This window comes from Mchenga conophoros, linkage group LG3 (genome assembly GCF_057382185.1).
Source record: "Mchenga conophoros isolate Kocher_MC1m ecotype Shallow Benthic linkage group LG3, M_conophoros_male_GT1.1, whole genome shotgun sequence".
Lineage (NCBI taxonomy): Eukaryota > Metazoa > Chordata > Actinopteri > Cichliformes > Cichlidae > Mchenga > Mchenga conophoros.
Window position 1 is genome coordinate 59,308,920 of NC_140528.1, and position 24,548 is coordinate 59,333,467.

The following is a 24,548-nucleotide window of genomic DNA, read 5'->3' on the forward strand; positions in this document are numbered from 1 at the left end:
AGCTCATTACAGGCTCTGTATTTATTGCAAAATAGGACTATAAGATTTTAAGCAGTAATGCACTTATTCTTGCAGTACTGGTTGTGTGTGTCGACACAACTAGTTATATAAATAAATTATCTGATTCGGTGTTACACGAAAACCATGATTTGTAAATTATTACTGTTAAAATGGGTAAAACTAAACAACTGTAAACTTCATCCTTCTGCTTTTTGAGAATATTTAAAGATATTTGTTGCAACTGTATTATTTTTTAACTTTTTTTTTCCTAAACTGTTTACAGTGTATTTTGTTATATTTTTTATTTCAAGTTCAAAATAAAATAGTCAATCTATCAATTAATTCATCTTTAATAATTCATAAAATGCAGTACAATACATAATTTATATGAATTCATAATAATTATTAATTGATCATTACTGAATCCAAGTAAGTAAAATAAGAGCAAAAAACAAAGCAGAACTACACACTCTCATGAAAAACAAACACAAAGGGAAGAGAAATCATTATCTAACTTAAACACATTATTGAAGAAGCCAAAGGTCTCCTGCTATGTGTGTCCTATTTAAGTATTGGTCTCATAAAAAGAAGCGTTTTTCATTAGTAAAGACAAAATAATTTAAGGCTTCTTGAATTTATATGCAGGTTTATATTGAAATGGATCCTAACAGAATGATCTTCCTGTTGTGTCTAATATATAGACTTCAATTATAAAGTAAAGTCAAGTAAAATCTAAATTTGATAGTCTCTTTGCTGAGACAAACCAAACTCATCACTGTTGAAAATTCATCACAGAAAATATTTGCTAAATCCATTGAAGTTAGCACTCTTTAACAGGTTACGTTTGGCTTACAACTAAATGCAGCACAACAGTAAACAAGCACAAAAAGCAGATATACTTTATAAAAATATGGAATGAATCAATAAGGTGCTTTTTAAAGGTTTTATATAACATTAGGTCTTTTTTATACAGTTTTGGAAACAAACAGACTGAACTATGGAGGACACGTCTCTTGCTTTTTGAGCCTTTTCTTTTCTGGAAGTTTCTGCCAGCTCACTTTTACGTCATCAGATGAACCTCCCAACTTCTTTTCAACCTGTGTAACAGAAACGAGGATTTAATTGTTGCCTGTATTTTACAGATTCTCTGGGTAAAGATTAGAAAGTTGTCTCAGTGTAAAAGTAAGCTGTGTGTTTAAAAATTTGACTGTTTAGAGAAATAAGTATGTCTGTCTGGGAATTAGGCAAGTAAATTACCTTACTTGAACAGTACAGAGAAATCTCCATCAACAAATACGAACATCTTGAAGATGAAACTTTACTCTGCATTTAAGTATTCTATACACGTTACCCATTTCAAGATGCCCTCCCTCACAGCGGGGTCTGTCATGTCCACTTGGGAGTTGACATCAGCCAGATTCAGTTTCACTGAGAACTTTTTCCGTGAAGCTGGTGGGATCATAAAATTCTCTTTAATTTTAGTTCATATCTATACAGTTTATATAATTACAGTCACCACCAACATTGTCAATATTTCTAACAGTGGTGTTTATGTGGGTGTCTCAGGTTCAAAACTGGTTTGCACTCATTTTTATGTCAAACTGGCAGCATGTTCTTGTTCTATACAAGTTACTGAACAACTACATTACAGTGTAATTGATTGTAATGATGACCCGATGGGATGTGAAAGGAATGAGCTGAGAGGTGACTGAACATAACTGTAGTAAAGTCTGTGTCAAAGCTGATTGTATTAATTCTCTTTCTCTGTGGATAGAGGTGCATTATAGACAAAATGATTTTCCCAATGAGATATATGATGAAGCAATAAAATAGTTATAATTACCATTTTTAACATTCTGTGGATGATCCAAAATTTTTCTCACCTGAACAGATGACAGTAGCGCTCTGACCACGTTCACATTTTTTTATTCCAAATCCACTGTGTTTACACTCAGTTAGAGAACTTTCATTTCCTGAACAGGTCACATTATCAAGCCAAATCTGTCCAGTTCCTGGACCAAACTGAGCCGATTGAGGAGTCTTTACTGCCGTCCCACAGTTCAGCTCTCTGCAAACCACCGCGGCATCATTTAAGTCCCAGCCGTCAACACAGACTGTTCCCCAGATGTTATTGTAGTAAACTTCAACTCTGCCAGAACATCGAGTCGATCCAGACCCAGTTAATCTGACTGGACCTGTGAGGCAAAAAGATATGAAGAGTATTTTGAAATATTCCTTAAAGTAAAAAAGAGAAAAATTTCATGTATGATGCACAAGAACAGACTGGCTTGCCCTGTATTGAATATCTAAAATTTCTCACCTGAACAGATAACACCTGCGTCATTGCCATGTCCATAGATGTATGTTCCCCATCCACTGTTTTGACACTCAGTCAGAGAGCTTTCACTTCCTGAACAGGCAACATTATAAAGCCAAATCTGTCCAGTTCCTGCACCAAAGTAAGAAAACCGAGGAGCCTGTAGTGCCGGTCCACAGTTTAACTGTCTACAAACCACCTCAGCATCATTTAAGTCCCAGTTAAAATCAAAGACTGTTCCCCAGATGTTATTGTGATAGATTTCAACTCTGCCAGAGCATCGAGTTGATCCAGATCCAACTAATCTGATCGGACCTATGAGACATAAGATTTGATCAATATTGGAATTTGTTCCTGATAAATAAATATTGATTTTTTTTATTGTATGAGACACAAGGACAGATTACATTTCAATGTGTTTATTATCTAAATGTTATCTCACCTGAACAGATCACACCAGCATCTTTATCATGTCCACACTTTTTTGATAGAAATGCACTGTGCTGACACTCAGTTAGAGAATTTTCATTTCCTGAACAGGTCACATTGTCAAACCAAATCTGTCCAGTTCCTGCACCAAAGTGAGCTGATCGAGGAGCCTGAAGTGCCGGTCCACAGTTTAACTGCCTGCAAAGCACCGCAGCATCGTTTAAGTCCCAGTAATCATCACAGACTGTTCCCCAGCTGTTATTGTGATAGATTTCAACTCTTCCGGAGCATCGAGTTGATCCAGATCCAACTAATCTGATTGGACCTGTCAGGAAAAATAATGAAGAATATTCTGAGATTGTTAATATTATTCTTCCTCACATTAACAAAAGTATTTCAGACACAACATCCAAGAACAAAGTGATCTTCATTCTCTTGAGTATCTGAAAGTTATCTCACCTGAACAAATGACACCAGCAGTCTGATAATATCCACAAGTGTATGTTCCAAATCCAAGATGTTGACACTGAGTTAGAGAACTTTCATTTCCTGAACAGGTCACATTATCAAGCCAAATCTGTCCACCTACTGCCCCAAAGTAAGCTGATCGAGGAGCCTGCAGTGCCGTCCCACAGTTTAACTCTCTGCACACCACCTCTGCATCATTTAAGTCCCAGCCGTTGTCACAGACTGTTCCCCAGGTGTTGCCATAATAGAATTCAACTCTTCCAGAGCATCGAGTCGATCCAGACCCAACTAACCGGACTGGACCTGCCAGGCAATAGAAGTTATTTATATTTCAATTCCTCTTTGCACTAGAAAAACCCCAACACTTTTATAAATTTATAAAGCACTTTTAAAAACAACAGCAGGGCTGAACAGATGCTGTGAAAACATTTAATGTATGACAGACTAGACCAGGCTGACCAACAATGACATGAGTATCTAAAATGTTTCTCACCTGAACAGATGACACCAGCATCTTGTTGATGTCCACAGTAGTTTGTTCCAAATCCACTGTGTTGACACTCAATTAAAGAACTTTCATACCATGAACAGCCCATGTTATCAAGCCAAATTTGTCCAGTTCCTGCACCAAAGTAAGCTGATCGAGGAGCCTGTAGTGCTGTCCCACAGTTTAACTGTCTGCAAACCACGTGAGCATCATTTACATCCCAGCCATTATCACAGACTGTTCCCCAGATGTTATTGTGATAAACTTCAACTCTACCAGAACATCGAGTTGATCCAGATCCAACTACTCTAACTGTACCTATCAGGCAAAGAAGTTGAAAAAGTATTTCATATATGACACACAATACCAGACTAATCTGCAATGGCTACAATTTTTCTCACCTGAACAGATCACACCCGCATCCTGACCATGTCCACAGCTGTTTGATCCAAATCCACTGTGTTGGCACTCAGTCAGAGAACTTTCATTTCCTGAACAGGTCACATTATCAAGCCAAATCTGTCCAGTTCCTGCACCAAAGCGAGCTGATCGAGGAGCCTGCAGTGCTGTCCCACAGTTTAACTGTCTGCAAACAACCTGAGAATCATTTAAGTCCCAGTTATCATCACAGACTGTTCCCCAGGTGTTACTGTGATAAATTTCAACTCTGCCAGAGCATCGAGTCGATCCAGACCCGGCTAATCTGACCAGACCTATTTGGCAAAAAAAAAAATAAATAAATAAATAAATCTTTAAAATGTTGGTTAAATTACATAAAAATAAAGATTTTGTAGATGATACAAAGGAACAGACAGACTTTCATTTTCTTTAGTTTATAAATTTTTTGCACCTGAACAGAAGACACCAGCATCTTGTTGATGTCCACAGTAGTTTGTTCCAAATCCACTGTGTTGACACTCTGTTAAAGAATTTTCATTTCCTGAACAGGCCATATACGAAAACCAAATCTGTCCAGTTCCTGCACCAAAGTAAGCTGATGGAAGAGCCTGTAGTGCTGTCCCACAGTTTAACTGTCTGCAAACCACCTGAGCATCATTTACATCCCAGCCATTATCACAGACTGTTCCCCAGATGTTATTGTAATAAACTTCAACTCTGCCAGAACATCGAGTCAATCCAGATCCAATTAATCTGATGGGAACACCTGAAAACAAAACAGGGAACATTCATCTAACAACTCCAACATCATTGTGAAGTTTGCGGACGACACTACAGTGGTGGGTCTTATCACCAACAGTGATGAGACGGCTTACAGGGAGGAGGTCAGCGCCCTGACCCACTGGTGTCAAGACAACCATCTCACCCTCAACGTCGCAAAGACAAAGGAGTTGATAGTGGACTTCCGGAGGTGCAGAGAAGTACACACCCCCATCACCATCAACGGCGCTGCTGTGGAGAGAGTGAGCAGCTTCCGGTTCCTTGGTGTACATCTGGCTGAGGATCTTACGTGGTCAGTACACACAAACAAAACAGTGAAGAAGGCGCAGCAGCGCCTCTTCTTTCTCAGGAGACTGAAAAGATTCGGCATGAGCCCCCGCATCCTCAGGACCTTCTATCGCTGTGCCATTGAGAGCATCCTCACTGGATGCATCACCACCTGGTACGGCAACAGCACCGCCTACAACTGCAAAGCTCTCCAGAGAGTAGTGCGGTGCTCTGAACGGATAATTGGAGGTGAGCTTCCCTCCCTCCAAGACATCTACAGGAAGCGCTGCCTGAGGAAAGCGGGGAGGATCATCAAGGACTCCAGTCACCCCAGCCATAAACTGTTCAGACTGCTTCCATCAGGAAGGAGGTTCTGCAGCATCCGGTCCCGTACCAGCAGACTGAGAGACAGCTTTTTCCATCAGGCCATCAGACTGCTGAACACGTCATAGACACCTCAGCTTCACTACTGGAACTTCAACATTATGCACTCCACACTGTATATAAATGCCACTGTTTTGCACATATTCAACTCTGTATATTTTTATATTTTTATATATTTTATTTTATTATTCTTTACTATTTAATTTGTAAAAATGTGTATACACACACACACCCACACACACACACACACACACACACACACACACACACACACACACACACACACACACACACACGTAGAAAAACATTTAGTATACACATCTAGAAATGCATACACTATTATATATTGTACATATATTTATTAGTGTCAGGTTGGCCATTCTTGTATTTTGCTCGTTTGTGTTGTTGTGTTTTGCACAACTCTGTTGCTTGTGGGGCTCGCACACAAGAATTTCACTCGCATGTGCTGTGCCAGTGTGCCTGCACATGTGATGTGACAATAAAAGTGATTTGATTTGATTTGATTTGATTCATTGTAAATGGTATTATGTTTAATTTTCACGACTAGTTAACTATGTTCAACATATATTCTAAAAAGTCTTAGCGTGCCATCACACATCCCATTTTTCTATTGCCCATCTATCATCATTATTAACCCTGTTTTCTTCTCGTAGTAATTCCTAATGCTGTTTGGATGCAAATGGCTCTCCTACATGCATATAAACTGAGCACGAGGAGCATGTGGGTCTCTCCTTCTTGCTTTCTCCCTCACCACCATAAACTTTGCTACTAGTTTTTAGTTGCTTCTAGCAGATATGTTTAATTATTACTAATCAAATAATCATTCTTATAAACAAGAATCTTTCCTGCTCTTTTTCCATTGTTGAAGGAAAAGAGCAGGTAAAATTGAAGGAAATTTGAAATTTGAAATTGCTGACTAAGGATGAAGGTATATTTGGTAAGAGTCATGTTGCTGTGATGACACTCGGTTGCATCAAACTGATATTGAATCAGTGTGCAGTTTTACTAAAACAATGATGGACTCTATAGTTTTCTCTCGTCCTTTGCCCTATCAGCCAGATGTGACATGTAAGCCATATGCAGTGTTGGGGAGTAACGGAATACATGTACCGCCGCTACGTATTTAAAATACAAAATATGAGTAACTGTATTCCGTTACAGTTACCGTTTAAAAGGGTGGTATTCAGAGTACAGTTACTTTGTTGAAATAAATGGATTACACTGCGGTACTTTCCTGTTTCATATAGTCGCGGGTCTCTGTCTCTCGCAAGAAAAGTTGACCCAGACAACAAAGTAAAGCTATTTTTCGGCTACGAGCCGACAGGGACCCCGCCGTATTAGTCAGAGGTCCCTTTACTACAGTTCGGAGTCGCGGACCTTCAGTAATAGTAATAAATCACACAGCAATAGTACATTCACGTTGTTGTAAAAAGCATGATAATATATTAAGTAATCCAAAGTATTCAGAATACGTTACTGTCATTGAGTAACGTAATGGAATACGTTACAGAATACATTTTGGGGCATGTATTCTGTATTCTGTAATGGAATACATTTTAAAAGTAACCTTCCCAACGCTGGCCATATGTTCTTCTTAAACTGCTGACTGACTCAGGGTTGTCCACAGAATTATGTGGGATTTTTAGGTAATATAAACAATTCTGGGGAAATCCTGGTCCTGTTAAAAAAACTGGCATCCATCCCACTTTAGATGTAGGAATTTATTAAACACCCGAAAACATCATAAAGGAGAGTTACAGTCCTATTTGCCTCCTTGCATCTTCCATCCACCAAAGACCTTATTCTCATTGATCAGGGGTGGCCATCTCCAGGCCTTGAGAGGCAGTGTCCTGCAGGTTTTAGATGTCCTTGATCCAACACAGCTGATTAAAATAGGTAGATTACTTCCTCAATTTGTCTTGAAGTTCTCCAGAGGCTGGTAATGAACTAATCATTTGATTCAGGTGTTTTGACTCAGGGTGAGCTCTAAAACCTGCAGGACACCGGCCCTCGATGTCTGGAGTTGGCTTTTCTTCCTTGTTAGTAAATAAATTAATTGTTGATCAAGATAGTGATTTATTCGGCCTGACAGACACCTGGTTGGAGCTAGATGAATATGTTAGTTTATATGAGCCATACTGCCAGAAAACTCAAAGCACAGGCCGAGGAGGTCGAGTGGCAGCAGTCTTTCACTTCCACATATTATTCAACCATAGACCCAGACAGAGTTTCAATATGACTCTTGGCCTTGTCCACTTAATTGGAAAACTAAAAAAAACAGCTTTATTTGTTTTAATCCATCATCTACCAGACCATTATAGTTTCTATCTGAATTATCTAGCTGACTTTTGTATTTGTTGCTCAGTACTGATTAAATAATTATGGCAGGTGATTTTAACATTCATGTACTTGGTGAAAACAACGGCCCCAATAATTAATTTATTATTAGACTCAGTTGGCTTCTCTCACTTTGGATCTTGTCCCGAAATATTGGTCAGAAACCAAGCATTTAACAATATTCCCTGAAAACCCTCTTTTGTCTGATCATTTACCAACATTTAAATTTACAATGAAGTACACAGCAGTGGTGGTTAAATTTTTGTTATCGTAGGTGTAATGCTGAAAGTCCTGTAAGTTTAAGGCAGTGATTCATCCACTTTTATCTTCTTAAATGCTACCTGCCGGTTACCTAAACCTTTCTCCTTCAGAGGTCAGTTATTCCATTAATAGTGCTATTTTTTGTGCTATAAAAAAGCAAGGATATCTTGAAGTTTACACAGCAACATTCTCACCTCAAAACATCTTAAAAGTTTATTTTGTGATCTAGAAAGAGTAATATTTCAAACTCCGCCACTCTGCGTTCCTCTGCAACTGCCTCGTTTGAGTTTCGGATGAAATGCATTCTGGGATATTTGCCTGGGTTTGGCTATAGTAGCTAGCAAGCTGATTGAAGACCAAAAAAACCAATCAGAATTTTTGCATCCAAGTCTGTCACTGGTTGGTTTTGTGGCACAAATATAACGGTGTACAGAAAGAGTTGAACGCGCAGGGGCAGAGACGTTGAGAGCGCAAGCAACACATTGCCAGCGGGTCCACAGAGATCTTAGCAAGAGCAAATGCAAAAACTGAGCGAGAGGGCCTGTTATTGTGTGTTTATATGGATGCAAACACTGAAATACATTTTTTGCACGCAGCAATGAATTTTGTTTGCACAAATTTAGGTTTTCTTCACTCAAAATAAATTTCTCGTCAAAATGCAACACTTGCACCTGCAAATTTTTTTTACGTGTGCTCAATTGGTTTTTTTTTTTACGTGTGCTCAGAATAGTGGCACAAAAATAACACCATACCCATCGAAGTGGGATTGTTGTGTGACTTCCTGTTAGTTCCCCAGCAAGCCAGTAAGTGTTAGTCTGTGTCCCAATTCAGGGTCTGCACGCTTGAAGTACGCATTTTAAGTGTAATTACGTCACCACCACGCGACGAAGGCTGTCCCAATTCGAAATGTACTTCAAATTTATACTCCAAATGCGCCATCGATTTCCCCAAATATCAAGCGTGGTCCAGTGCACGCTTCGTGGTCCCATTTACCCCAAAATTCATAGCACAGCGGTGGGTGTGGATAATTTTGCCGCAAAATACGGCAGAAGGGAGCAGCCGAAGAGTGAACTGTCAAAAGTAAGTACTGAATATGATGTCACTTATTTATGTGCGAATGTTTAATAATGAAGAACATTAAAACTGTTGGCCACATGTCGGCAAAGTTGTGTGACATTAGTGATGTCTGTACTTTCAGCGTTAACTTGGTTGTAAAGCCAACCAAGTGCTGAAAATGACTTTTCAGCACAGAAATGAAGCCCAACAATCATGTTTTACAGTCCTGTGGTCTCAGCCTCAGATACTCAACTAATCAAAGTGATGTCATCACAAAAATGAATGACTAACAAAACATTTCTCTCCTTCATTTCTGTCACACAATGCTGTATGTAACGTTTCTCACGGTTAGTATCATGGTTGCTAGGCAACCTGCAGCGCAACAAAGCCTAGACCGTCTATTTCACAGGCCTCTCACTTCCGCACTTCTCGTACTTATAGTACGCACCGTACGTAGTACGCGTAGTGTGCGTACTTCAAGCATGCAGACCCTGAATTGGGATACAGCCTTAGTCTGCCACGATTGTGGAATTTACTAATGGCTGCCTGTGTTTTTCCCAGGAGGATTGCAGGAACTAGAGGACAGTCAGCTCAAGGAGTGGAGACATGGAGCACTGGGATGGAGAGAATACACAGAGCAGGAGTCTGGAATGCACTGAGGATTTGTTTTTGGATTATTATTTACTGCATCTTGAAAGAGCTGATTGTAAAAGCGAAGCTCTCAATTTACTAGTCGATCTACGTCCCTACCCTCACCTATGGTCACGAGCTGTGGGTAGTGACCAAAAGAACGAGATCGCGGATACAAGCGGCAGATATGAAAAATACTTTTTTTTTTTTAAGTTTTGTATAGAAATTACACAAAATTCAGAGCATGGAGTCGATCCAGATCCAACTAATCTGATCAGGCCTGTCAGGAGAAATAATGAAGAATATTCTGAGATTGTTAATATTATTCTTCCTCACATTAACAAAAGTATTTCAGACACAACATCCAAGAACAAAGTGATCTTCAGTCTCTTGAGTATCTGGAAGTTATCTCACCTGAACAAATGACACCAGCAGTCTGATAATATCCACAGGTGTATGTTCCAAATCCAAGATGTTGACACTGAGTTAGAGAACTTTCATTTCCTGAACAGGTCACATTATCAAGCCAAATCTGTCCACCTACTGCCCCAAAGTAAGCTGATCGAGGAGCCTGCAGTGCCGTCCCACAGTTTAACTCTCTGCACACCACCTCTGCATCATTTAAGTCCCAGCCGTTGTCACAGACTGTTCCCCAGGTGTTGCCATAATAGAATTCAACTCTTCCAGAGCATCGAGTCGATCCAGACCCAACTAACCGGACTGGACCTGCCAGGCAATAGAAGTTATTTATATTTCAATTCCTCTTTGCACTAGAAAAACCCCAACACTTTTATAAATTTATAAAGCACTTTTAAAAACAACAGCAGGGCTGAACAGATGCTGTGAAAACATTTAATGTATGACAGACTAGACCAGGCTGACCAACAATGACATGAGTATCTAAAATGTTTCTCACCTGAACAGATGACACCAGCATCTTGTTGATGTCCACAGTAGTTTGTTCCAAATCCACTGTGTTGACACTCTGTTAAAGAATTTTCATTTCCTGAACAGGCCATATACGAAAACCAAACCTGTCCAGTTCCTGCACCAAAGTAAGCTGATCGAGGAGCCTGTAGTGCTGTCCCACAGTTTAACTGTCTGCAAACCACCTGAGCATCATTTACATCCCAGCCATTATCACAGACTGTTCCCCAGATGTTATTGTAATAAACTTCAACTCTGCCAGAACATCGAGTCGATCCAGATCCAGTTAATCTGATGGGAACACCTGAAAACAAAACAGGGAACATTCATTGTAAATGGTATTATGTTTAATTTTCACGACTAGTTAACTATGTTCAACATATATTCTAAAAAGTCTTAGCGTGCCATCACACATCCCATTTTTCTATTGCCCATCTATCATCATTATTAACCCTGTTTTCTTCTCGTAGTAATTCCTAATGCTGTTTGGATGCAAATGGCTCTCCTACATGCATGTAAACTGAGCACAAGGAGCATGTGGGTCTCTCCTTCTTGCTTTCTCCCTCACCACCATAAACTTTGCTACTAGTTTTTAGTTGCTTCTAGCAGATATGTTTAATTATTACTAATCAAATAATCATTCTTATAAACAAGAATCTTTCCTGCTCTTTTTCCATTGTTGAAGGAAAAGAGCAGGTAAAATTGAAGGAAATTTGAAATTGCTGACTAAGGATGAAGGTATATTTGGTAAGAGTCATGTTGCTGTGATGACACTCGGTTGCATCAAACTGATATTGAATCAGTGTGCAGTTTTACTAAAGCAATGATGGACTCTATAGTTTTCTCTCGTCCTTTGCCCTATCAGCCAGATGTGACATGTAAGCCATATGTTCTTCTTAAACTGCTGACTGACTCAGGGTTGTCCACAGAATGATGTGGGATTCTTAGGTAATTTAAAAATTCTGGGGAAATCCTGGTCCTGTTAAAAAAACTGGCATCCATCCCACTTTAGATGTAGGAATTTATTAAACACACGAAAACATCATGAAGGAGAGTTACAGTCCTATTCCACCAGGGACACCCACCCCGGAACAAAAGTGTCAGGCAGGCAGTGGTGCACAGGACCAGGAACAGGAAATGAGTCTCTTGGGGGGCGAAAAGGCAACAAAGAGGTATCGAAACATGGGGTAGGGCTCTCAGGTAAGAATTCCCCGGGGACCCGGAGGGGCTGGCCGAGGACCAGTTCAGCCGGGGAAACCCAGAGGTCTTCTTTAACCGTGCTACGCAATCCCAGCAAAACCCACGGAAGACGATCGACCCAGTCGCCACCTGTTAAGGAAGCCCGGAGCGCGGCCTTAAGTGACCGGTGAAACCGTTCGCTTGCGGGTGGTATGCTGTGGTGCGGTGGACCTTGACCCCCAGGCCGTCAGCCATAGCAGACCAAAGCTCAGAAACAAACTGGGGGCCCCTGTCTGAAGTAATGTCAGCAGGGGGGCCGAAACGTGAAACCCACGTTGACAAAAATGCTGACTCTGAAATGGCCGCCAACTGGCGCTGCTGGCAGAGACATTGGACATCGCAAACGTCAAAGGTTTGTGGTCAACGTACGCAGTAAAGTTGCGACCCTCGAGGAAAAAACGAAAATGTCGTGTCGCGAGGTGCAGGGCCAGCAACTCCCTGTAAAAAACACTGTACTTGCGTTCAGCATCCCGGAGCGTACGACTGAAAAAGGCAAGTGGTTGCCAGAGACCTGGAACCCGCTGTTCCAACACCCCACCCACTGCCACGTCGGACGCGTCGGTGGTCAACGCAATCTCCGCCGACGGAAGCGGGTGTGCCAGCAGGACGGTGTCAGCCAGCGCAGACATGGCTGCGGAAAACGCATGGACGCGTTCCGGCAGCCAGTCAACCGGATCTTTGGATGTTTTACCTTTTAAGGCAGCATAGAGTGGCTGTAGCAGGTGGGCAGCTCTGGGGAGAAAGCGGTTGCAAAAATTTATCATCCCCAAGAACTCCTGCAACGCTTTAACCGACGTAGGACGTGGAAAAGCCGAAACGGCCTGGACTCTGTCGGGCAACGGAACCACACCTTCAGGGGGTAATGACAGCGGTTTTAGGAACGCACAGGAACTTGGTGATACCCCCGCACCAAGTCAATTTTAGAAAAAATCAACGTTCCGGCGAGATTGGCAGAAAAATCCTGAATGTGGGGGATGGGGTAACGGTCATTCTCCGTGGCATTATTTAAACGGCGGAAATCTCCGCATGGCCACCACCGACCGTCCGATTTGTCCACACCCGTGTCGTTGATGCTTACCTCCACATTGGGTGTGAGTAGAGCCCTTTAATGGTCCACCACAATACCATCTCTAATATAAAGTAGAGATGGGCCGATCCGATATTATGTATACTGACCTAAATTACTGGATCGGCTATCGGAGAGAAATAAAAAGTATAATCCGATCCATTAAATATCACGAAAGCACCTCACAAAACTTGCGACACGCCATAACTCGCCTCATAACCGTAGGATGTTGGAGCGGTATGCATCACGTGATAGAACGGCTGTGGGGTGCGAGACCTGTCGGTGGTCTGGTTGAGCATTTGGAGCTTCGCTACCAACCCGGCATTTCATCTCCGACAAAGTTATCCCCGAGAGAAGTAAAGCAAGTGTGTAAGTCCATCTCTGAATGTTTGTAAAGCATTCCCACGTTAAGCTTAACAAACGATATATGGAGCGACTGCCTCTTCTTGCTGCTACTTCAATCGTGAAACTGATCAATGATCAGCTGATCGGCTTTTCTGTTGCAAGTCCGTCTCTCTTCTTTGTTTTTGGCCCACTTCGCACCAGAAAGAGGAAACCAGCGGATAAACAACAGCAGCACGTTTGAGCTTAATAAGCTGTTGTTAGAATTTATTTAATATTACTTTCTACACCAGGATCTTTTTCTACGTAGCTGATGGCTGGTAACTGTGCAGGGGCGGATCTAGCAAAGTTTAGCCAGGGGGGCCGATAGGGCATTAACAGGGAAAAGGGGGCACAAAGAAATACTTTCTTATTCTCATTTAAAATGTCTAGCTTTTATTAAATAACTATCTGACACCCAAAGTTTTAATTTCACGTAAAATGAATAGAAGTCCATTACTGTATATAGTAACTATTAAGTCTAATATACCCTAGTAAGCTATAGTACTTTTTCCTTTGGGAAGATACCATCTGTGGAGTCTGCAGTTCTGTTAAAGAAAGATGTTGAATCTATTTAATATTTCTTGAAAAATAATTGATTTCTGTGCATTTTCTTTCACACTGGATCAAATTAAGGTTGATTACGTTGATTAAGCATCATGAGGTGGAGGGTGAGGGGTGGTTCCCTATTTTTTATTTATTTTTTGTTGCTAGGAGTTGGAACCCTATTAGTTAGGCTGCTTAATATTTACGCTAAGTACTCTATAAAATACCAGAATAGGGAGGATGGTGTAGGTTTAAGTTTATTAGATTGATCAGTATTTCTGAACTATGAAATATTTTTTTGCATACAGGTATAACAGAATAGCTTTAGTATTGTTTTTTTTTTTTTTTAATTGAGTATGAACCTATTCAAAATGTAGCAAGATATTTAAAAAAAAACAAACAGTTTTATTGATTAAAAAACACTATATCGGATTCATATCGGTATCGGCAGATATCCAAATTTATGATATCGGTATCGACCATAAAAAAGTGGTATCGTGCCATCTCTAATATAAACTAGACCACAAATCTGTCAAAGTGAGATACAGCATGCCAATAGTGCCAATAGAGGACAAGAAAGCTCACAGGCAGGCATTTAAAGTTGGAGAAGATTTCTGGGGGTCAGATTTCTGTCTTTCTCCCTTACATATTAACTTTTAGGGTCATAGTTTGTTTATTAATATACAGTGATTTTAGTTAGCTATCCTTGTTGTTTGTTAATTATTTCCAGCGTTTAAGTGTTTTCTGTGCCTGCCTTGTGTTCCTGGTGTTGTGTCTAGTGTCCCCGGTTCAATATTTGTGTTATTTCATGTTTTACTTTGACAGTCCCCTGCCCTGCATCAGTGTATTCTTTTCTGCTTTATGTGTGTGGTGTAGTGTAGTGTGTATAGAGATATATCTATATATAAATAATTTTAATTATAGTCTGTGCTTCCCTTTTGGTTTCATGTCGGATCGTCTGCGCCTTTGCTGGTCTTTCCCCTGTGTTTCCAGGTCTCAGGTTTTCCAGTTATGTTTCCTGTTTAGCTTTCCCAGTATAGGTTTTGTTAGTTAGTTTTCTAGTTGTCATTGCCTTTGTGTGTGTGTATCTTTGTTTATTTGTGTTTTCTAAGATTTGTATAGCCCTAACAAAAGGCGAGCCTTTTGATATCATCATCGCCAGAGGTGACAATTAGTCAAGTTGGAAGTTACTGTCAGTCTCATTTTCTGATTGATTTCTGTTAGTTCAGTTTTGTTAATGTTGAGTGACTAAGCCTGAATCTGCTTCCCCATTGTATGGTTGGTTCCTGTTCATCTTCCTCTTTGGTCTCTTCAACTGCAACTGTGTTGAGGCGTCTTATATATTAGAATCCATTGAGCCATATATTTAGGAATTTTGAAGCAAACCAACACTCTTGACACAAGAATTGTGTTAACTACAAAAATAACTTAATAAACATCAACCAACCAAAAATAGAATTTCATCCTGACTCAGAAAGGTATAAGACTTCCAAATCTGAGTTTATGACAACTATATAACACCCAAAATACAAAAAATTAATCATGAAATAAAGTTTCCCCGTTTGCAGATAAAGATTTTACCATTGAAATCCTGCATTGAATGGTTACTGTGCAGCTTAATTTGATGGCTAACGCTTAATTTCAGTATGAAACACATCAACGAATGGACAAAAAATCTGTAAAGGGAAACTGTTGTATTTACAGTGTCTGACATGGTATAGATGATCGGAAAAAAAAAATTCTCACCTGAACAGATGGCACCAGCATCGTGATCATGTCCACATTTGTTTGATCCAAATCCATTGTGTTGACACTGAGCTAAAGATTCTTCATTTCCTGAACAGGTCACATTATCAAGCCAAATCTGTCCAGTTCCTGCACCAAACTGAGCGAATGGAGGAGCTCCTAGTGCCGTCCCACAGTTTAACTCTCTGCAAACCACCTGAGCATCGTTCAAGTCCCAGCTATCATCACAGACTGTTCCCCAGCTGTTATTGTGAAATATTTCAACTCTTCCAGAACATCGAGTCGATCCAGATCCAACTAATCTGATCAGATCTATCAGGCAAAGGATGTGAAGCAAATTTTTAATGTGTCTTAAATTAACAAAGAAAAATTATGGTAGTATATACCAGTTGAACGTTTTAAAACACCCCAATTTTTCCACTTGAATTTCATGCTTTTATTTCTTATTTACCCTATGCCTAAATTTGTATTTTGCCATGTTTTCTTATATTGTATTGTTGCTATATTTCTGTACTTTGGTAAGGTGACCTTGAGAGTCTTAAAGGGGCCTATAAATAAAATGTATTATTATTATTATTATTATTATTATTATTATTATTAGTGGTCATAGTAAGCAAGTCTTAGTTTCAACTGTGAAAAGAAGACTTTGCCTTGTTCTGATATCTTGGCAATTGTTTTCTTGCTTTAACTCATCTTGTCAAACCTGCAACTCAAAGAGGTTTGCCTAGGTCATGAAACGCCACCAATGGACTACTGAAGAGTGGAAGAAGGTATTATTGACAGAATAAAAATTTGAAATTTTCACTTCATCACACAGGATCTTTGTATGTTGTAAGTAGGTGAAAGGATGGTTCCACGCTGTGTGGTAACAACTGTCAAACATTGACGAGGAAGTGTGATGGTCTGGGGCTGTTTAGCTGGATCCAGTGTCAGTGACTTGTAAAGAAAAGTGAGATGCACTCTGAACCAAAATGGCTTCCTCTGTCACAATTTGACTGTGCGGAGCAGGCAGGAAGGGACCCAAATGCAGACTCGTAAGCGGGATATGGACTCAAAACACAGCTTTAGTTGCTGAATGGAAAATAATACAACCCAAACTGGGAAATTAGAAGACCTAAACACACAGGGAGGCACACAGCTATGAGGGAGATGCTGACATAAATACACAGGAGGATAACGAGTGCAGTGAGAACACACAGGGAACACAGCTGACACAACATGACGTCACAGAGGAAGCACAACTAGAAACACCGAACATGGAAACACAAGAGCTTCACAATAAAACAGGAAACGCAGGAACATGATGCAGGAGTGGAGGAGAGGCAGACGAGAAGAGCAAGGGAACATGAGGGAGAGAGAGGAGAGATGACGACCCCTGGAAACAGAATGGAACACAGGAAGGGAAACAAGACGCAAGGGGTGTCACGGTTCTGGGTCCGTTGGACCCAGTATTTTGAGTTTATTATGTTTTGGTGTAATTTTGCATCAGGGATTGTTTTCTTGTTCTCTTGTTGTGTTAATGATGATGATGATTATGATGTTTATTATTAGAGTTTCATGTTTGTGTTTAGGATTTGTTCTTCGGTTGGGTCTGCTTAGTATATGTCTAGTTCCATGTGTCATTTTCTGTCTGTCTCTCAAATGTCAAGTCTGTGTCTTAGTGTGATGGTTTCTTGTTCCTGTTTTATTGTGAAGGTCTGCATCTTATGTTAGTGTGGGCAGCTTGGTTCCCCCCGTCTCGTTAACCCTGATCTCTCCCAGCTGTGTCTCCCTCCTGTTGCCCATTCGCTGATTACCACCCTGTGTATATTAGCCCTGTGTTTTCCTGTGCTCAGTGTCGCGTCGTACCCTCAGACCCTGCCTGTGTGTTCCTGCTTGGTTTCATGGTTTGGTTTGGGTTTTTGTTTCATGCCAGCAATAAAAGCTGTGGTTTTAGTTACATTTCGTCTCGGAGTCCTGCATTTGGATCCACATTTCCACCTGCCCGCACGCAGAGCCCTGACAAGGGGCTCATATAACATATATAAAAACAGACGGATAGAGACATAGAGGGCAACTAATAATTAAGAATATAAACAGGGAATAAAAGAAACTCACAATACAATAACTAAGACTATAAATGAACCTTAACATAAACCATAATACAAAATATTATTAGAATACAACAAAATAAAAAATGCTGGCTCAAAAGGACCCAGAACCTTTACAACTGCAGCATTCTGCAGCACCATGCAGTTCCCTCTGGTATGTGTCTAATTGGTAAGAGGTTCATCCTACGGCAATATAATGACCCAAAACGAAGTCCAAGCTATGCCAGAACTACCTCAGGAAAAAGAGAACAAAACCGTAAGCTTGAAAACATGGAACGGACAGCACAGTCTCCAGTCTTAATTAGCCCCATCACGGTGGTTTAGGATGAACTGGATAAAAGAGTGAAAGCAAAGCAATCATGCATTTATGGGAACTTCTGCAACAAATATGGGAAGAATTTTCTGAAGAATATTTTATTTCTATTGCAGATAGAATGGTGTGTTTAGCTGTTATATGTACCAAAGGTGCTTACTTCGATGTGTCAAAAGATTAGCCCTCTACTGCATGACTTTTTAATTTTGGGGGAAAAATATATTTCTCCCTTTTTTGGGGGAGCTTTAGGGTCCCTAATAATATATCAATCATAAAATTTGACACCCTGCCCCCCCCCCCAAACAGATATTGGCTTGTTGCTTCAAGGCAACACTGTGCAACAAGGGTAGTAAAATGCCAAGTAATTCTATAATAAGCTGTATTAGTACAACAAGGATGAACAAATAAATAAACAACAAACAAACAATGTAAACATTTCACAAAACAATAAAACACCAAAATACATCCAACATTTGACCCTAACCCCATGCACGTGCGCGCGCACGCACACACACAGACACGTTGTGTTTCCATCACTTTTGGGGACATTACATTAACTTACATTAATTTCCTGGCGACTTATCCTGACTCTACCCATCACAAGTCCCTGCCTGAACCTTACCCTAACCCTGACTCTAGCCTTCACCCTAAAATTGAATGATTTACCTTGCCCACACAATGTGCTTACACATGGCCCACATACCGCAAAGAATGATGGCCCTTTGGTGGCCCAGACCTGGTTTGCCAGAGGTGGCCCACACATGGGCCAGCACAAGGCCAGTTTCAGACACCCTGGTCGTCCTGTGCTGGCCCATGTGTGGATTACCTTTGGCAAACCTGATCTGGGCCACCAAAGGGCCGTTATTCATTGTGGTATGTGGGCCATCTGTAGGTGGTGTGCAGCCACGGGCGAGTTGTAGACACACTGCTGGCCCTGTGCTGGCCCAGAACGGTTCCAGCTCTAGCCCCAGATGTCAGCATAATGTGTACCTTAATCAAGCCATGCAATAACAACATGTGCCAGAACATGCAAAACAGTGCAAAAGTAACATGCCGAAACTCTGTTCAGACAGTGAATGGACTGATTTTTATGTAGCGCTTTTCTACTCTCCCAGATTACTCAGAGTGCCGGCTTGATACCAGATCCTGGCCAGACCTGCTTGCTATGTGGGCACTAACACACACACAGACACAGTTACTTTACCAACTGACCCCGGACCCCTGAGCTCCTAAGTGTCCCTCAAACCTCATTCAGGGATCCACTCGTCAACTTCACTGTCACTCCCTGAAAGCTCACTGTCCTCACTTTCTGAGGACAGAAAGTGCACATTCCCTTGGTTTCCTTGCATAAAAAGTTTTTACATCCATGTCCTGTAATTATGAGTAGATTGTAAAGTAAAAAACATTGACTATGATCATATAAAAGCACACAAACACATCTCTACACACATATCCAAATGCATTATATTGCCTGAAAAAAATTGGGCTAACTGCGCAGTGTTGCCTTGAGGCAACGAATGAAAATGAACAGTTTTACACTATATACACTCAACAAAAATATAAACGCAACACCTTTGTTACTGCTCCCATATTGTGTATCTGGAATGAATTTTAGGAATGAATTTTAGGTCTCTACGTCCATCCCATGGGGAATGGGAGCAGTAACAAAGGTGTTGCGTTTATATTTTTGTTGAGTGTATATTCATGCACATACAAGTATTTTTTAATATACATTTACTTCACTATAAACATGTAAAATAGTGATCTTTATCTTGCCTCCTGATGGAGATGTCTCTGATGTAGTGCAGCTTGCAGAAAGGGGCCCTGCCCCCCCCCCAAATCAAAGTCACACCACCTTCAACTCATCATTTTATTTGAAAGAGATGTGCCTGGTAGCATTGTTTGAAAAAAAAAAGTTTTTTTGTTTTTTTTTGAAGGGCCACCATAAGGCATGAAAATGTGGTTTGTTGCCTCAGGGCAACGCTATGCAGTAGAGGGTTAGAATACATTTTGGTCTGTAAATTTAGTCCATGGTTTAATTTTAATTTTAATTACTTATTTTTACTATGCTTTAATTTCAGAGTTCAATGACACATTACACTGCATAAATAAAATCATTATTAAAAAGAACTGGAGAAATTGGGGTGTTCTAAAACTTTGACCGATAGTATATTGCACCCAAGAAAAGATTTGGTTGAAATGCTTTCAGAATCAAAAATCTTTCTCACCAGAACAGACGACACCAGCATCTTGATTATGTACACAGTTGTTTGTTCCAAAACCACCATGTTGACACTGAGTTAATGAGCCTTCACTTCCTGAGCAGGTCACACGATCAAGCCAAATCTGTCCAGTTCCTGCACCAAAGTGAGCTGATCGAGGAGCCCCCCTTGCGGTCCCACAGTTTAACTGTCTACAAACGATCTCAGCATCATTTAAGTCCCAGCCATCATCACAGACTGTTCCAAAGCTGTTATTGTGATAAACTTCAACTCTGCCAGAACATCGAGTCGATCCAGAGCCAGCTAATCTGATCAGATCTATTAGTTAAAAGATGTGAAGAACTTGATAATATGTTCTTGACCTTGAAAGAAAATGGTTTCACTGATGACAGACAATTTCTGAATGATTCATGTGTCTTTGGTACCTAAACATTTTCTCACCTGAACAGATGACACCAGCATCCTGACCATGTCCACAGTTGTTTGTTCCAAATCCACTGTGTTGACACTCAGTAAGAGAACTTTCACCTCCTGAACAGGTCACATGATCAAGCCAAATCTGTCCAGTTCCTGCACCATAGTAAGCTGAATGAGGAGCTTCTAGTGCCGGTCCACAGTTTAACTGTCTGCAAACCACCTCAGCATCATTTAAGTCCCAGCCATCATCACAGACTGTTCCCCAGCTGTTATTGTGATAAACTTCAACTCTTCCAGAGCATCGAGTCGATCCAGATCCAACTAATCTGATTGGACCTATGAGACAAAAGATATGGACAATATTTTAATGTTATTTGCAATAAAAACAACAAAGTATAACAAATAAGAACAGACTGACGTGCAATGTGTTCAGTATTCAAAATGTGCCTCACCTGAACAGATGACACCAGCGTCTTGTTGATGCCCACAGTTATTTGTTCCAAATTGGTTGTATTTACATTCAATTAGAGAATTTTCATTTCCTGAACAGCCCACATTATCAAGCCAAATCTGTCCAGTTCCTGCACCAAAGAGAGCTGATCGAGGAGCCTCTAGTGCCGTCCCACAGTTTATCTGTCTGCAAACAACCTGAGCGTCTTTTAAGTCCCAGTAATCATCACAGACTGTTCCCCAGATGTTATTGTAATAAATTTCAACTCTTCCAGAGCATCGAGTCGATCCAGACCCGGCTAATCTGATCCGATCTATGATGCAAAAGACATAAACAAAATATTTCATGTATGACACACAATAGCAGACTGACCTGAAATGTCATTGGTACTTAAAAGCTTTCTTACCTGAACAGATGACATCAGCATCATGGTGATTTCCACAACTGTATGTCCCAAATCCACTGCCGTTACATTCAATTAGAGAACTTTCATTTCCTGAACAGCCCACATCATCAAGCCAAATCTGTCCAGTTCCTTCACCAAAGTGAGCTGATTGAGGAGCCTCTAGTGCCGACCCACAGTTTATCTGTCTGCAAACCACTGCAGCATCATTTAAGTCCCAGCCATTATCACAGACTGTTCCCCAGCTGTTATTGTGGTAAACTTCAACTCTACCAGAACATCGAGTCGATCCAGATCCAGTTAATCTGATCAGATCTGAAATGAAAAATATTTTAATACTTTCCTGACAAAATATAAATCATTTATGACATAGAGCGACATATGCTGTGTTCAGTATTTAAAATATTTTCTTACCTGAACAGATGACACCAGCATCATAATAATAATAATTATAATAATAATAATGATAATTATTGCGCATTCCCCATCCAGAGTAATGACACTGAGTTAAAGAATTTTCACTTCCCGAACAGGCCACATTATAAAGCCAAATTTGTTTAGCTTCTGGACTATAGTAAGATGATAGAGGAGCCTGTATTGCTGTTCCACAGTTTAACTGTCTGCAAACAACCTCAGCCTCGTTTAAGTCCCAGCCATTACCGTAGACTGTTCCCCAGATGTTATTGTAATAAATTTCAACTCTGCCAGAACACTGTGTTGCTCCAGACCCAGCTAACCTGATGGACACACCTAAAAACAAAATACAGAGAACACACATTGTGAATAAAACATACAGTATGTTTAATGTTTTCTTAATTTTGCTGTGAAATCATGTAGTAAAAATAATCTTAGAGGTCAAAACGTCTTACAAAATGCTTAACATGTTAATGTGTAATCCTATAAGTTCCTACAACATAGTAGCTACTTTGGCTGCTTTGTAGGTTTTCAAATGTCCTCAGACTGTTGCTTGATCTTCCTCTTTGGTGCTCTATAGTTGGATATTGTTGTAATATACAGTTTTGTTGTTGATGTTGTTAGCAATAGAGTAGAAAATGGTCCATGGTACTTCTTTTGCTAGCTTGTTAAGTAACATACACGTGTCAATTGTTTGAACTTGAAGCATTTGCAAAGTTGTTCTTGGATGCTTACCGGGTGTCTGTGAATGACCACCTGAAAGTGGATCATAGAGATAAACAGGTCAAATGAGTTTATTGCACATTATGATTCACATTTCTCAACATGTGTGTTAGAGAAAGGAAATTCAATCAGGGCCTAGTCCCATGTATAAGATTTTTTCTTCAAACTTACAAAATGGCTAAACAAAATGGACAAATTCAGTCCAGGTTGTAGTGATGCTGACTATGTCAAAAATCTGAATGTAAAGAATTACAAATCATTTTTACTGGCTTGCTAATTAAATAGCAAGTAAAAAACCCTGAACATTAGCAAATAACCGTATACTAATCAGTTTCAAGTAATGCAGTGTGGGTCACAACAGTCTACTCACTGATTTCCTTTTGATCACATTAAGAAATCAAATGTAACTCTATCTTCACCTAGCATGTAGCTCAGTTACAGTGACAGTTAGTAAAGAACTATTTAAAGATCGTATATAAAGTCATAAGTTTTAATCAAGTATTGGATCTGTATATGATGTGTTTGATGAATTACATATTTTAATTTTATGAAACATACAACAAACTAAATATACAAATTTTGTGCTTTTCAAATGTTGTATGAAAATTCTGGGTACTTCTTTCCAGGAAAAACAGGTTAGTTTGCATTAATATGGGGAATTCCCAACTCTGTGTTGAACTGTGGCTTTAGTGGTCAGTGTTGGATCACATCAAGTGAAGCAGAGATTACTTTAAATTTGAAGACCCTTATAGTCATTCAGTGAATTCAATCATTATAATAACTTTATACAGTCTAGTTTAAAGACAACATACTGCTAGCGTAGGAAATGGAAACCAGCCACAATCACTGTGAAAATGCCACATTTTTTAAATTCAGTTCTATAAATCAACAAAGAGCAGCAGGTGAGCTGATCACAGCTTGCGTGCTAAGAAAGCCTAGTTGAGCTCTAAAAAGGGAGTTGTTAGTATTTTTCCTAACAGATCTTAGTGTTCCCTGCTTGCTGAATCTCACTTTAACCCCTGTTTTACACGTTGTCCAGGTGTGGAGGCAAAGTGACTCTCTAACATGTATGCAACAGAAAATAGTTATTTATTTATTTTATCCTCTTTGACTGCTTGTGTCCGATTCAAGCTGAGTGCATTCATTAGAATTTTAATTTAGATTTGAATAACATGTATGTTCTAATGTACTCATATTTTTTCTATTATATTAATATAGCAGAAGGTTCAGTTACCTGTGCCTCAAACAATGAGTAGAATTGTCTTCCAATGAGCTACTTTCTACTTTCTACTCTAAGTACATTTTTAACACAAGTATCTGTACTTCTACTTGACCTCCAGTCATTTCACAGTTTCCAGATAGAGTTTTAAAAATAATTTACAGTAGTTTGTAAGAGCTTGGTAACAAGAAAATGTGTACTCCAAATAAAAATCAGACTTTCTCACCTTTACATAAGAGAATTGTCATCACAGAGACACAGTAGACAAACTGTTGGAGAGCCATAGTTAAGTATACCTGTTTTAATTTGACTTCAGCTATTAAATACTGAAATTTGCTCCACCCCACCCACAGGCTCATGTGTCCTAACTCAGCTTTCCTCTCACTGACTACAGAACTAACATGAGCAACAAAAACAAGACAGCAAAGTTTTCCTGTATAAATATACAGTGTAATATAAAATATATAGCATATACACACAAATACAAAATAACAGAACAGCATATACATGACCAAATTCCTGAGACTGAATTTTCCACAAACACTTTCTTTAGCC

At 39.9% G+C, this 24,548-nt stretch overlaps 1 pseudogene; it reads right to left on the bottom strand.

The window, feature by feature from the left end:
- Window positions 1-995: 995 nt before the first annotated feature.
- Window positions 996-24,277, bottom strand: LOC146579764 (scavenger receptor cysteine-rich domain-containing protein DMBT1-like; annotated as a pseudogene).
- Between the last annotated feature and the right edge of the window lie 271 nt (window positions 24,278-24,548).